Consider the following 16340-nt stretch of genomic DNA (forward strand, 5'->3'; position numbering starts at 1 on the left):
GTTCTAGCAGAGACAGTTTAGGCAAATGAGTTGGCTCCTTTGTAAAAAGTTGGCAGGCGTTATAGTCGGTAGCTCAATTTTGCTTGAGAACCGGCTCTGTCTCTATCAGGGTGTAGTGCAGGGTCAGGCTGCGAGAGTGACATAGAGCGACGTCCCTGGGCAAATGGCAGACTAGGTAGTTTGTGCCTCATTTGACAGGGAACTACGGATAATTTTACAAATAGGGTGGGGTCGTGATCTGGCCACTGCTTTAGAGAGATGGTGCTGGCAAGAACACAAGCTGGATTGAAGGGAAAGCAACTGGGCAGGAGAGCAAATCAGTGGCTACAGCGAAAGTCTAGGCCAGGGGTCATCAGTCCCTGACCTGGCCCGGTGGCGACGCAGAGAGGAGAGGACAGATGGAGGACACCCTGTGCAGGAGTGGTCCATACCTGTCCAACATCATTGCCCCCAGCCACATGGGGCTGTTTAGGTCTAATTAAAATTCATTCAAGTTAAGAAAGATTTAAAATCCAGTTCCTCAGTTGTATTAGCCACATTTCAAGTGCTCAATAGCCAAGTGGGCACTGTGTTGGATGATGCAGATCTAGAATATTTCCATCGTGGCAGGATATTCTACGGGACAGTGCAGATTGCTATACCTTGGGGACTGACTGGTACAGGGATGGGGCAGATGGATTAAAGGCGGCTGAGGTTTGGTGACCGAATAATCGAGAAAGTTAGTACCCTGAGCTGAAAAGGGAAATCAGGAGGAGGAGCTGGATTTCGGAGGAAAGACGCCCTTTCGTGTCAAACACCAGGCAGGATAAAGTAGGTACACAAATGCTCGGGTGTCCTGGGTGAAAGGAGAGGTTGGGTAAAGCTAAGCACCCAGTGGGCTCTCCCAGGGCTTGTAAAGGGGCCGGGCAGTACCTGGTGGGCGTATCCCTTCCTGCACCCAGTTTCTCCCCAAGTCGTGCAGCCCCTTCAACCTCTCCCAGGCCAAGGCTCACAAATAAACTGTGCGCAGGGCAGGAGCCCCAGGGCGCAGCAGTTTCCGCCGGGCCCCCAGGCACTGTGCCTGAACCCTTTCGTCTCACAGAGGCCTTCACTTCCCCTCTCCCCACCGCCTCTCTCACCCTTCCCCAGGCTGCCTCGATCCTTGGAAAGTCCCCTTGCCTCCGCCGGTCTGATTGCTTCCTCTTGAACTATTTCCCACAGGGACCATGGAACCACTGGCCTCGCTGCTTTTTGATTTGCCCTCTCTTGGCCTCCCAGCTTAGATGCCAAGGTCCATGCTATTAGGCCTCCCTGACACTCCCGTGCCCCTCTCATTGACCTTCATCAGCAACCGCCAGCCCTGGGCAAATCCAACTCTCCTCCAACCGCCACCCCCCTGCCCCCAGCAGTGGAACGTGGCTGGAGAGAAACCATACGACCTTGCTGAGTGGTCTCACTTTAAATATAGGACCACCAACTCAAGAGGGCCCTCGGCGTTGTCTAGACTACTCCACTTCTCTAGTAGCTGCTCCACGCTTCAAGGGCATTCTTTCTCACCTTCATCTATCTCCTCGAGTGGCCAATAGCCCCTCCCCACTCACAGCTTTTTATTAACAGAGAGTCAAGGAAAGCACGCAGCCCAGGCCTAACTCATCAAACCCAGCGAGACCCTGGCATATGCAATACAAACTGGGAAAGGGTGCACTGTGTGTGGGGGGGGGTTGCTAAAAGGCACCCCCCTTTAGGCCGAGCCATTAGAAAAGGTGCCCCTTCCTCCAGGTTGACGTGGCTTCACAGGGGCTGGATTTCAGTTCCCACGGGCCTCCTTCTTCTGCTCCCCGGTGGCCCGAGCATGCCACCCCTGACGCACCTGCATTTGCACCCACAGACTTTGCCTTCTCTCCCCAAACAGTGTGTGGACACACGGTCTTTGCTCCTGTCCAAGGCCGACCCCTTCACTTCTCTGCCCGGTCCCATTGCTTCCCCCTACTTGAGGACAGTCTCTCTCCAGTTGCCTCCTCTTATCTTTTGCCCCATCACCTCGACCCGGCCTAGGGAGTCATGCCAGCGTGCCAACATGGGGGGACATCTCCCAACCTAAAATACCCTCCCTGGATCCCAAGGAATCCTCCGGCTGCGGCCGGCTCTCAGCCGCTCTTTACGGCAAAGCCCCCAGAGAGCTCATGAGACCTGCTAAGGACACCCTGTCTCCCTCACCTCCCGTCCTCCCATTCACACACCCTCGCCAGGCTTTCTCCCCGGTGACCCCACCACAGCCGCTGTCGTCAGGGACATCAGCCCCTTCCTGGGGCCTTCAGACTCTCAGATCTCAACTTCTTTGTATCATCGGCATTTGATAAGAGGGCTCACTCCTGCTCCCTGAACACAATTCTTATCTTCCCCCATTCCACCCTCCTCCTTTCCTCCTTAATCTCCAAGTGCCGGAGCTCCTTCCAGTCCTCTCCCACCCTCGGAGATTGCACGGAAACCTCAGGCTTAAAAGGCATCTAGGTGCTGACAAATCCCAAATGTATATCTTCAGACTCATGTATATGCAATTGCTCTCCGGCCAGCAGACTCCTCTGCCACGCTGGCCTCTGGGTGTTCTGTGCTCAGAGGTCTCTGCGTGGCAATACCCGGTCAGCTATACAGTCACTCCCCTCCCAGCTTTATTTTTCGCACGCCCCTTATCGATGGATTGAATTTGTCGCTCCTTTGCTGGCTGCCTGCCTCTGCTCCCCCATCCCACTAGACGGCGGGCTTCCCGGAGGCGCCGGCCTGCCCGCGGCTCTGTCCCCTGCGCCTAGAACGGCGCCTGACCCCTGCGAGGTGTGCAGTTCCTGCTTGTCGAAGGACTGCATTTCCTGCAACATTGTACTCCTCCTGACTCTTTGGACCCTTGCCTCGTTCAGCTCCAGCCGTACGCAACCCCACACCCCATCTTCCGCAGAGCCGCGACTCCCCACATCCCCCCCACGCCTGGTTCTCAGCTCTCCGCACCTTTTCCAGCGCGGCCCCTTTAAGCCGACTCCGGAAAGCCGCGGGGAAGGCGGGGCCGAAACCTCGCCGACGCGAGGCTCGGGGGGGCGGGGCGGGCCAGGGGGCGGGGCTTGCGTGCTGCGTGCGTGCGCGTTCTGGAGGCGCCGCCGCCGCCGCTCTCGAGGCCGCCGCCGCCGCCGCCGTCGTCGCCGCGCAGAACCCGAGCCGGAGCCACGGCCGAGAGGCGGGAGGAGGAGGAGGAGGAGGCGGAGGAGGCGCTGGACCGGGGGGGTGAGTGAGGGGCGGGGAGCCGGAGCCACCCTGAGGGCGCGGGGGGCGCGGGTCGGCCGAGCCGGGGCTGAGGCGACTCACGTCGCCGGTCAGTCGCCTGCTCCCCCTTCCTCCTCCGCCTTCCCTCGCTGTCCGGGCGGCGGCCCGGGGGCCTGGCCGGCGGGAGGGGCCGGGGCTCGCGGAGGCCCGGCCGCCGCCGCCGGGGCCGGAGCCAACCACGCCCGCGGACGGAGCCGGTCGACTGTGGCTGGGCCTGCGGGAGACGGACGGGAGGGGCCGGGCCGGGCGTGGGAGAGAAAGAGGACATTGTGTCCCCCACCCTGCAACTCCCCGAGGTGTCATGGCACAAGCCGGTCTCGCTTGCCATCGCCCGGGACGCGGTGCCCTCGCCCCTCGCTGCCCGAGGGAGGCGGAAGGTGGGACGTCGCCGCTGTCTCGCTCGTGCCCGTGCCCAGGCTGGGGTCAGACCTTCCGCTGAGCCGGGCTCTCCTTGCGGGGGGCACGTGAGGAGGGCACTGGCGGGCGGCGTGCATGTGCCGCCCCCTCCCGCGCCCGGAGGTGCGGGCGGACCGGAGCGTTGCCCCGCGCCCGCCGCTGTCGGGGCCCGGGGTCCCCTGGCCGCCCTTTATTCCCGGGCGCACGGGGCTGACATCCCCACATCCCGCCGCTCCCGGCCCCTTTCCCGCCCTCTCCTCCCCGCGTCCTCCGCAGCTTGCCATGTGTTCGCCTTTTCCGTGTTGCTTTTTTTTGGGGGGCGGGGTGGGGGAGCGGGGGGCGGTCTCTGCTCCCCTGCATTTTGTCAGGGACGAGGTCCGTCTGATTCTTGTCTCACCTTCAGACTGGGGCCAGCAGGGGTGTCGTTTGCTCCCTCTCGCTCAGGAAGTTAAGTGTCTTCAACTGAATTGTGTAATTTCGTGCTGTGGGGAGAAGACGAGGGAAGACGCTCGTGCCTGAAAAAAAAAAAAAAAAGGGGGGGTCTCCTCACGGGGCTAAGAACCCCGAGTTTTCAAGGGACCTTGTACTTCTTGGGGGTAAAAAGAACCAGCGTTGAGCAGCGAGGTATTTCTTTTTTTTGGGGGGGGGGGAGGATCGTTTTGTCATTGCTTTGAAGGGAGGAGGGTGTAAGAAATGAAAGGGAAGCGTAAGAGGGCAGGAGGTTAATGGGCCACGGCCTTACAGGTGGCCGCGGTCTGCTTCCTGGGTGTGGGAGGGGAATTCTTTCTGTTTTTAATCACGGAGTCAGGCATCAGCTCTCCGCGCTAACGTGGGGCTCCTACCTTCAAAAGCAGGCTGAAGGGCAGCCGCACAAGGGATGCTGCTGGAAACAGGATTTGGAAACTTTCTTTTGGTTTCCTGTCAGTGTGTGGGGGTGGGCCTGCGTATGTGTAGTTTTCTTTTGATGTAATTGATATCTGCCATATTTTGACATAAAAAGCGCGAAATCAAGCCCGGAGCTCCTTTGTGTCTTTATGATGATCTTCTCTAAAGCTTTTCTGTTTTGAAATTATATTTGCATTGGTTGAAGTTCTTTTTTTTTGTTTTTATTCTGGTGTTTCAGTGAATCTTGTTTCCTCTGTATTTTGAATTACGTACTGCAAACTGTGATTAGGTGGAAGCTTTTGAGGAGCATACAGTGCCTGGGGGCATGGTAGGCGCTTGGTATTTCTTGAATGAAATGAGTGCTTACAAAGGTGTGTTTAGGTATTATGTATTTTATGTCCTTTTGAGAGGTAGCTTACATTTGAATATTGCATTGCATTTCCAAGATGTAAAATAGTAATTCTTGACCTTTTCAAGGCCACGGATACCTTTGAGAATATGATGAAATACATAGACTCTGCAGGAAAAAAAAAAAAATAGGCGTTTATGCACAAAATTTTGCATTCAGTTTCAGGGACCCTCTGAAGCCAACCATGGATACCTGTTTTGAAAGTAAACTGGAGCCCCTGACTGAGTATTATTCAGTTTCATACTAGAGCTGTTAAAAAGCCTGTGTTCATTTTCTGTGTGTCCCTTGGAATGGCGGTATTTATACTTACAGATTAAACTTTGTGTCTTTGGGAACAAGATTTAAGAGTGATTGTTACTGCAGTTTTATGGAGCAAAGTTCTCATTAATAACTGTTAGCAGGTCAGTAACAGTTACTGATGACTTCCAAGGAAATAAGATTGCTACAGTTGTTTTTGGAAGCTTAAAATCAGAATCATGATTGACTTGATTTTTACTGTACAGACTTCTTCTGAGCAATATGAACAGCACTTGAGAATGTTCACAAATCTATTCAGTTTTCCTCTTCTCTTCCAAGCTTGTTGATATGCATGGTATTTCATATAGTTAATAATTATTGTATCAACATTCACTGTTAATTCAGCAAGTGCTTTTTGAATGTCTTTTGGAATAAAACAAGGTCCTTAGTGTCATAGAGTGTATATTCTAATCAGGAGAGATGGGCCATAACCACATACATAAAGAATATGCCAGATTTTAAGAGCTGTGCAGAAGAGTGAAGTAGTGTGAGGCGATAGAGAAACAGTGTCAGGGAAGGATAGGCAGAGAAGACGTGAGACTAGAGCAGACACCTGAAGGAAGTGAGGGATGTGTGCTTTAGGGGGAAGAAGGTTACAGGTGGAGAGAGCTGCAAGTGCAAAGATCCCTCAGTGTACTTGGCTTATTTATTTATTTATTTAAGCTAGTAAATATTTATTTATTAGAAGGCCAGTAAGCAAAAGGGAAAGTGAGAGAGTTGGCCTTGAGGTTAGAGAAGTAGCTGGGGCCACTATAAGGCCTTGTAGGCTGGGTAAGAACTTTGGATTTTACTGTGAATGAGATGGGAAACCACTGGAGGGTTTTGAGTCGAAGAGAGACCTGTTCTGACTTAAGTTAGTGAGAATCATTCTGGCTGTTGTGCAGAAATCAACTTGGCAGGAATGGGACGAGGCAAGAGTAGAAGCAGGAAGACCAATCAGGAGGGTAATTTTCATTTTAAATCTTTTTCAGTGGTTGCAAATTAGTCCATCTACATGCTGTGGGGATATAGGCAGTTTCCTTTTCTCCTATTAAAATAACAATAAAGTGAACACTTTTGTGTTTTCTTTTGGAGTATTTCCTTGGGATTGATATCCAGAAGGACTACTGAATCGAAGTATGTGAATATACTTGTGTTCTTGGTGGTGTATCTATGAATTCCTTCAAAGAGTAAGCTGTACTGGCTAAAATGATAGCCACAGTTGTTGACCTTACATTTCATGGCAGTGTCACTGCATTGAATATTATGATTTAATACTTTAAAAACAATTTTGGTTATAAAAAGACATTTTAGATTGTTAGGTTTAATTTTCCAGTAGCTTGCATTTAGAGTTCACATATTACTAATGGTTGGGGATAGAGAGATGAATTAGGGCCTCTGCCCTCAGAGAACTTTACATTCTGTCTTAATTTATAATCTAATAGTTAAATAACTTCAGATCTTGCCAGTGTTCACTGTTACCCATGAACTTTGTTCATATTTTGTTGATGATCTTTTATATACAATTGGCATTTCAGGCAAGCATTTAATTTTTCATAGTGATAATTTTTTCTTACAAAGGGATTTTTTAATGGTATCTGGAGTTTAATTTCTTTTCTGTGTGTCTTTAGAATTTTACAACTATGACAGCCCCATGTTTTGTTCTTTGCAGTAAATTATGCAACTAGTACTTAGTTGAGGACTCTCACAGTTAAATTTTTAAATTGTTGTAATTCTTTATAGTTATTCAAAACACAGAGACTATTGTTTCTGTTAAATAAGGTCAGCACTGCAGCTTTGAAATTTTATTTAGTTTTTAAAGGAGGGTGTTACCATCTGTTTTGATAGAAATTATACCACTGTCAGGGCATTGCTCTGTATTTCTGTTCTGAAGTCCAGATGGCTTCATTTGGCATGACCTGGGAACTCCAACATCTACAGAGTAGGTTGAACTAACTGAGTTACCTGCAAGCACCTAGCACTGTCTTTACATGCTAGGGACCCAGCAAATGTTCATTTAACCTCAGATAACCCCTAAGCTCCCTGTTATAAAATTCTCTCACTTTAGAAAGTCAATAAAAATATCTCATAGAAAGCATTTATATATTAATGTTGTGGTGAGTTTAAAATTATGAACATAAGCTTCCTCCTAATGTTCCTTTTCAAATTAAACTCTTCAATTTTAAAAAGAGAGGCATATTTCAAGTATTTTCTGCTCATTTTGATATCATATGTTACTGTCTGACTTAATGCCAATCACAGCTTATACTTAAGTTTTTATTTGTTACTGAGATAGATGAAGCATCCATTTTTCCCCCTTTTTGTGCATGAAATTTGGGGTAGTTTTTGTGTGCTTTTCAGTCTTTTCACAGAGACAATATTGGCCCATTCACGTGTTGAATTTTTGTAATGGTAGTTAACTGGTTTGCACCGAATGATTAACATACTAACTCTCTGATCCCCTTTATACAGTTTTGAGATGACTGGTTAAGAGGGCAGTTTGTTTCCAAGTTAAATGATCCAGATGAGTATTGAACCTATAAGCTTAGCTTATCATGATATTTTGATCAATAAAGCAGTTCAACAGAACTATGCCATGCTCTCATTTCTGCTTGAAAACAGGCCTTTTGGAGGTAGAAGGTACATGCATGTACCAGTAAAAAAAGGAAATTGTATGTAATGATTAAGGTGAAGTTCAAACAAGAAATAGTGTACTTTTATAAGTGGTCTAAAAATAATCCTCTTCATATAATTTCCAGAAATACATGATATACACATCGAGGATTGAATATGTTCTATGAAATTGGCTTCAATCATTAGACAAGTTAATGGGGTTTTTTATACTAATGACTTATTTATTTAGGCTGTATAAATTTAAGTTAGATAAATCTGGGGGAAAAATTCTTTGCATATCCAGTTTTCCCAGATATAGTTTCCTATCTCTAGCCTGTTTAGTTCACATTGATAGAGAGTGGTTTAAAGTGTGGAATGGTAAAGTTAACCAAATTTGGAATTAAATATGTAATCCTGTGTTAGGTTTCAGGATAAATTTAAATTAGGCCATATTTCATAACAGGAATATACCAAACTACACATTATAGCTGATAAAAGACACTGTTGGATTAATTAAAACTCAGAGTGCCTTATGTTGAACTCATTAAGTATATCCTTGTAACATTCATGGTTGTTCACAGTACAATGTTGATTTCACTTGTTCTGATTGTAAGAGAGGCACAAATAACTGGCTACAACTGTTTCTTTGGACAAATCCCAAATACAGCTTGTGAGATTCTAAGTTAGCAATAGTAGGAAATTCTCTCTTATTGCAGACTGAACATTTCAGATTTGTCAGATGTGTAATTTGGAGAGTAAATTCATTCGCTATATTTTCAGTGATATATTTAAATTCATTTATAAATATAATCATTCTGTTCTAGACAAGTATTATAGAACATTAAGCAAGCAACCATAACTTAATTTAGCAGTTGAAATTTTAACAGTCTTGGATTTTATGTAGTTTTCGGTTTCTAGCCCAAATTTATGCTGTTTGAAGTACCTTTTCATTTCCATTGTATGCTGGTGAAAATGTTGCATAATTTCATTAGTAGATTTCAGATTTAGTCATTGAACTATGTCTGAGTGACCTAATATTAGGTTCTTTGATGGAAACTGAGATGTGAGGCTGTGGTTTCTATTTAAAAAATTTATAATCTGCTTATTTTGTTGGCCAGAACCTGACGACATATGTTTTATAAATAAATGTTGTATTTCCTTCCTCCCTCCCTCCCTCCCTCCCTTCCTTCCTTCCTTCCTTCCTTCCTTCCTTCCTTCCTTCCTTCCTTCCTTCCTTCCTTCCTTCCTTCCTCTTTCTTTCTTCTTTCTCTCTCTCTCTCTCTCTCTCTCTCTCTCTCTTTCTTTCTCTCTTTCTCTCGGAAGGGGGAGAGAGAGAGAAACATCAATGATGAGAGTCATTGATTAGCTGCCTCCTGCACGCTGCCTACTGGGGATGGAACCCACAACCTAGGTATGTGCCCTGACCAGGGATCGAACCTAGGATCTTTCTGTGTATAGGATGATGCTCCTACCAACTGAGCCACACCGGCCAAGGCTTACATTAATTTTCTTAGTAAAATATTTTAAATCCTCTCAGCTACTCAACAACTATTTCTGTGGTCTTTTTTTTTTTTTTTTTTAACAGCTTTTTATTATTAGAGCAAACCAGTTACCCAGTTGTTTAAATTATAGTGAAATAAGAATTGTTTGCCCTCTACTGCCTATTTTACTTCAGTCCAAGACTTATTTTTCAAATTGCTTTTCTGCATATATGGCACAATGTGAGAAATTTTTTTCTTTTTCAGCTAGTAATTTTAATTCTGTTTAATGTGAGGGTTTGGGGTTTTTTTTTGCAGTCCAGCTGAATATTTTTCTACACTGATTACAATCATTCTGTGCCACTAAAGTTAACTATCCAGAAGAAAGAAATGTGCGTATAGACAAATGTATCACTGTGCATTTTTAGTGAATGTTGGTAGCTTGCCAGCTTTATTTTAAAGTTCCTCCCCCCTTCAGACCTAACTGATGTGCTTATAAGGCAACAACAGTGTGTTCAGTTAATTGACAAAATGAGAATCATTTTTTTGATTTTTCCATTTTGCATGGTTTGAGTTAGGATTAACTGGATGTTTTTTATTCTCAGTAGACAGACAGTAACACAGTTCACTTAACTGTGGTCCTTTCTGTTGGAGCCTTGCCCGACTTCTAGAAAGCGAGCCTTGTGTAACTTCACAAATACTACTGAGTCCTGGATAATATTCTTGACACAATCGAAAGGTAAACGTGAATGTAATAGAAGCTGGAAACAAAACAAGTTTGCCGTTTTCTTTGCACTAGGAAATGTAGTTTCTGTTCTGAGTTATATGCCCTTGTTAGGTTCAGGATCATGTTCAGTGGTTATAACTGCTTAAACAATGCTTTCCTGTTCAAGTAATCATGTTCCATTGTGGCAAATTTTGAAAAGAACACAAATGAAAGAAATAATTGAAAATCACCCATAAACTTATCACCCAGAGATAATTACTACTAACATTTTAATGTACATTTTTCTAGTTTTTTCCTTGCATGTACAGATTTTTTTTTCTTTTTAAAAAAATTGGAATTATACTTTTATATAGTCTGTTTGCTCCTACTTTTTTCTCTGAACAGTATATTGGTGTTTCACCTAGTGTGGGACTTTTAGGTTGATTCTTTGTAATACTACTATTTTAAATAACACTGGGGCAGACGTTTTTGTACATTTATCTTTGATTGCATCTTTGTTTTTTCTTTTCTTTAGGATAGATTCCCAGAAGTGGGGTAACTGGATCAGAGGGTGATTACCCAGTGTGTGAGAGTGTGTGTCTCACTGCACCTTCAATGGCATTGAGTAGGTCAGTTTTTATCCCCTTTGCCAATTTGATAGATATCTTTTACCATTCTTGGGTGGTAATCACAAAATCCTCATTATTAATAACCTATAAAACCATCATAGTGTATGATTGGTAATTTGCAGTCATCTTTGAAAAAGTTGGTTGGAATGAGTTTCTTTGAAAATATTTTAGGTAAAATAATCTTTGTGACATAAAAAGATATTTCTTGAAGTTACAATTTGAGCAGTTTTTTTATTGGGAAGAAATAGCATTTTAAAGTTTGCCCTTTGCAAAAATGACAAACATGAGAAAGCTTGTTGTAGTACCTAGAAATAACTTACGTAAAACTAAATTATTTCAGGTAGATGGGGGAGGGGTTAGTCACATAGTTCAGACCAAAAATAAAAACTTAGGGTTTAGAACAGTGGCTCTGGAATTAGGCAGCCTGGGTTCAAATCCTTGCTTTGCCACTTACTAAATATGTGATTCGGGGCAACTTACTGAGTATGTAACTCAAAGTAACTTACTAAATATGTATGATTTGATATTTCTGAAGTTTGACTTTCTCATCTTTAAAAGATAAAGAATAATACCTTCTTCATAGGATTGTTGAGAGGATTAGAAATACTGTTGGCATTTAGTAGGCATTTAATAAAAGCTAGCTATTGTTAAATTTGTTTTTATTTTGTTTTGTTTTGTTTTTGCCAGTTTGGGTGGGTGGGGCAGGAGATGTCATTTGTGTGGCCTTGCTTATAGGACTAAATGCAGGGATACAAAATGGCCTTGAGTAATGGCAGCTGAAGGGGAGTGGTAGTAGACTTTTTTTTTTTTTTTTTAAAGACAGAGGGAGAGATCGATTTGTTGTTCCACTCATTGATGCATTCATATTGGGTGATTCTTGTATGTGCCCTCACTGGGAATGGAACCCATAGTCTTGGCACATCGGGATGATGCTCTTACCAACTGAACTACCCTGCCAGGGCAGTTCTAGACATCGTTTATGGTAGGAATGGCATGAGCCAAGGTAGAAAGTACAGAACAAGTTGGAGGACAGGAGATTGATTTGACAGAAGCCTAAGCCTGAATAATTAGAAAATAGGGTTATAAGGCCATAAAGGTTGACTAGGGCTAGACTTGAAAAGTCAATGAATGCTAGACTGAGAAGTATAGACTTTATTCAGGAGTGCAAGAAGTTTTGATAGGAAAATGACCTCATCTGTTGGAAGGTGAAGCTGGCTCCAGAGTTCAGAATGGATTGAGGAAGACAGAGACTGAACATAGGGAGGCTGGTAATAACACAGATAAGACAGGATCTGAGGGTTTAAAGGAAACGAGGGAAGGTTTTGAGGGGAGTTGCCGGGAGTCACTGTTGTGAAGATCTGGATCTTCAAGTGTACCCAGTTTGGAGATGAAATTCAAGAGAGAGTTTGAATCTAAGATATAAATAGGTTCCATGGAGTTGGGCAACCTCTGAGAGAAGATAGGACTCAGTACACTTTGATTGTTGCAATTTTTTTTCTTAATTGAAAGGTAATTGTAATTTCATCAGTGAAAGCATGTTTATGCTGTTCCTTTGACAAATTTGTAACCTTAGAAATTTATTGAGCATTTTGAGTTCTTAGCTAACAGGGAACTCTCACTTTTAGACATTAGTATTTCTGGAGGTATCTTAAAACACATCACTGTAAGGTGAAATTCTGTGTGGTCATTCCAGCATTTGTGAATGTGACTGGGCTTTAGAAGCATCAGTTGTCTGAGCAGAAGTGATGGAAAGTGAAGGATAGACTTCTTGTTTGGTAAGCAGCTTAGAATGGAGGGCAGTGAAATACGGAGCAATGAAAAATAGGATATTGAGTCTATGGTCTTTAGAAAAAATGATATTAGTATTTCTCTTTCTTCCCCCTTAATTTCTTAATTAAAAAAAAATTAGTTTGTTCATGCCATTCTTAGTCATTCTGGTACTTGGCCCTAGCTCTGCTTTAATTGTACTTTCCACTTGGCTGAATAATACATAAGCAAGTTAGCCTAGAGATTGATATTAATGTTTTTTTTAACTGATAAGTAAACTCACTGCAGCTGTGAAGTACGAGCTTGTGGTCTTCCTTTTTAATATTAGCAGTAGAGAAAAGAAGCAAACTCCAATTTGTAAACATTAAATATAGGCTGTGATACTTTCAAGATGTTTGCATATTCTAAAGCATTGAGTTGTTACACCTTTCTAAATGTTTCTTTTAGTTTTCAAATATTTTCTAAACTCAGAAATAAAGTCCTTATTAATTTTTATTCAAATCTCTTTCCTTTAAAAGTGTATTTGAAAATATTTTTAAATTACAGTCATGCATCACTTAACATTTCTGTCAAGATGGACCACATCTATAACGGTGGTCCCATCAAATTATAATGGGACTGAAGAATTTCTTCGCCTAGTGACAGTCCTATCGATGCATCCATTACTCACGTGTTTGTGGTGGTGCTGGTGTAAACAGACCTGCTGCGCATACAGTTATGTACAGTACAGAATACTTGACAATGATAAACTGTGTTGCTGGTTTATGTATTTACTATACTATACTTTTAATCATTATTTTAGAGTGCACTCTTTACTTATAAAAAAAAGTTTGCTGTAAAACAGTATGCAGGGTTATGCTGGCAGCAGCCTCTTATATCACACGTTTACTGCATTTCTTGATTGCATCATTTTGTCTTGCACTTGATTTAATCTTGTGTTGTTTTAAAATTTAGTGTAGCCTACGTGTGCAGTGTTTATAAAGTCTACAGTTGCGTGCAGTAATGTCCTAGGCTTTCACAGTCACTTACCACTCACTTGCTGACTCCCAGAGCAACTTCCAGTCCTACAAGTACCATTTTTCATCTTTTATATCGTCTTTTTACCGTATCTTTTCTGTTTAGATATACAAATATTTACCATTGCGCTAGTTACCTACTGTACAAGTGTGTAGCCTAGGAGCAGCAGGCTGTTCATTAGAGCCTGGGTGTGTAGGAGGCTATGCCATCTAGGTTTGTGTAAGTGCACCCTATGTGCACTCTGATGTTTGCACGACCACAAAATCTCCTAATGACACATTTCCTCAGAACCTATCCCTGTCGTAAAGCAGCACTTCACCATCATAAGCAAATGTAGCACATAATATTGGGGATTGTGTGTGTGTTACTTTTGATAAATACTGGGTTTTTCTTATGTGAAAAGCCCAGATCTGGTCAACTGAATGAAATTTCATTTACTAAAGAGACTGCAGATAGTTAAAACAGTGATTTCATGTCTCAAACTAGACCACTACAGTTGAGTCTGTTTTGAATTGGTGTGATGATATTTCTGTTTGTCAACAGAAACCAGAACTACAGCCATTCTCCTGGGACTGATTACTTTTACCCTTCCCTCCTCTTCCCAACCATAGCTGAGAACAGAAGCTTCCCTAGTTTGGGCCATTTGGGCACTGTCACTATGCTGGCATTTGTGGCCTTCCCAGTATGTATGTCACACATTCTTTCTTAGAAGTCTACTTGCGTGTTGGCAGGAAAAATAAGTTATTAATAAGATTGAGTGGCGGCTAGCAGTTCGTGATATACTATTATAAGAAAATTCACAATTTTATATGTTAATTATACCTCAGTAAAGCTGAAATTAAAAAAGAAAATTTATTTTTACATGAGATGACATATGAAGTGTGTGAAACATGAATAGACTTTCCTGGTCTATTCCCAAAGAACTGAAGTAAAAGAAAGTAAAGCCCTGACATCTCCTTTCATCTGCATAGCAAATCTGCAAAATAGATATTGTCCATTTTTTACAGATGACAGAACTCAAAGTAATTAGATAATTTATGAAAATTCATAGACTCTGGTAGCTGACAGCAAACTCCAGGAGCAGGGTCTGCCGCAGTAGAAAGCATAAAATAAGTGATCGATAAGTATTTGTCCTTGGCTTGCAATGCGAACATGAATGAATGACTATGACCAAGTGAGTGGGCCAGCACGTGAATGATGGGAGACTTGCCTCTCTCACTGTAACCTTTTCTTCAGTGCAACACACCATTTTTCTTCTAGACGAGTCTAGAAAATTTTTCAGAAACAATTGAAGTCACCTTTCTTTTTTCTGTACAAAACTGCTTCCTCCCCCATGTGGTTTAAGTTACTTAAAGTAAATCACACAGTAAAAATCCTAAAGAGGGAAATAAAGACCAGAAACATGGAAAGTGTCATTTTCACTTCGATTTTAGCTGAGTAGTCTATTGCTTTTAGCTCTTTTAATAAATAAAAAGTGTTAAACCCTTCCATTCACATTCATGGTATCATCTTCTTTTGGTTCTGTTTGTATCTCTTAATTTTTTATAATTTAAAAATTTGCTGTAGTCTGAAATGAAGTGGTAGAACAATAGTAGTCTAAATGATTATGTAGCCAACATTACTTGACCATCTAATCTCTATTTCAGTTGTGTGGGGTGGTATGTGTTTCTGTTTTCTATTAGTACAACAAAGTGTGTGGTTTGTTTAGAAATATGAACTGATAATTTAATAGGGTTAAAAAAATTCATAATGTGATAAGTTATTTTCAGCTGATGCTAATACCCAGGCAGACTAGTAGTATAAAGTCTCTAAACTGCATATTTATATAGTTTCTAATTCTTCAAATGATTTAATATCTTAATAAATTTAAGTTTAGAATTCTTTTAAGTGAATATCAATCAGGAATGCAAGGATGAAAGTAGATGCTGATAATCGAGAGATTGAAAGAAACTTTTAGTGGAAGGTTGCAAAAGGGAGGGATTATGATACAGGATTTACCAGTGGAAGTTACTACGCTAGACCATGGGAAAGAAATTTATTTTCACAAAAAGAAATGAAATTGCTGAAGGGAGGGCGATGAGGAGATAAATTACTGTTGAATGGGTAGAAAGAGCCCTGTGGGTTAATACGGTGGCTTACAGGGACCTTCAGAGAGGGTTTCATGAATCTTGTCACTCCTGAAGTAGGGATCTCGCTGGTTTGAGTCCAAAGTACAGCATACTTAGAATGAAGAGGGCTGTTTTTGTAAAGAAGGAACATACTTCAGAATTTGTTTATAGTTGTCTGAGACTAAGGCTATAATATGACAAGTTTACAAAAGATAACTTTGTATGATATTTTGGTTCTTGGTGTCCTGAAAGTGCTCTTTTTGTTTTTTGGGTTTTTGTTGTTAGGTTTCTCTATCACTGCATTTAGACTGCTCTTCTGTTTTACCCCTGTGTTCGCTCCATTCTAATCATGCAGGGTGGAGCAAACGTAGGTTTACAATTGTTCAAATGGAAAATAATGCAATAATTAATAAATTATAATACAAAAATAAATTCTGTGTTTTGCGAACATGAATGAATGAGTGAATATGAACTGTAAGCTTACTTTTGCCCCACGCTGGAAATTGGTTTAGTAATGATATACATAACCCCCAGTATGAAATTTTCATACTTCAGAAAGTTTTGCATGTAAAGTACAAGTATCAATATGCCCTATAGATGTATATATCTAAAAATTGATGTGGGTAGAACTTTTATAAATTTAATTATTTAAGAATATTGTATTAATTTGCCCAGCCGGGCGGTGGCTCAGCGGTTGAGCGTCGACCTAGGATCCAGGCGATCAGGGTTTGATTCCTGGTCAGGGCACATGCCCGGGTTGCGGGCTGC

The 16340-nt window shown here is 42.6% G+C and overlaps 1 protein-coding gene across 9 annotated transcripts in view; it reads left to right on the forward strand.

Moving 5' to 3' along the window:
• The first annotated feature begins 3072 nt into the window (after window positions 1-3072).
• Window positions 3073-16340, forward strand: part of RAP1A (RAP1A, member of RAS oncogene family) — a 46608-nt gene continuing 33340 nt past the window's right edge. Inside the window, exons 1-3 of one of the 9 annotated variants that reach the window (XM_081120582.1) lie at window positions 3094-3249; window positions 9951-10084; window positions 10587-10680. The gene's annotated coding sequence lies outside the window, so the exon portion shown is untranslated. Of the gene's footprint in view, window positions 3250-3478; window positions 3666-9950; window positions 10085-10586; window positions 10681-16340 lie in introns of those variants that run through there. The other 8 variants (XM_081120585.1, XM_081120584.1, XM_081120586.1 and 5 more) reach the window with 8 other exon arrangements.

This window comes from Miniopterus schreibersii (genome assembly GCF_964146895.1).
Source record: "Miniopterus schreibersii genome assembly, chromosome: 19".
NCBI classification, from domain to species: Eukaryota; Metazoa; Chordata; class Mammalia; order Chiroptera; family Miniopteridae; genus Miniopterus; species Miniopterus schreibersii.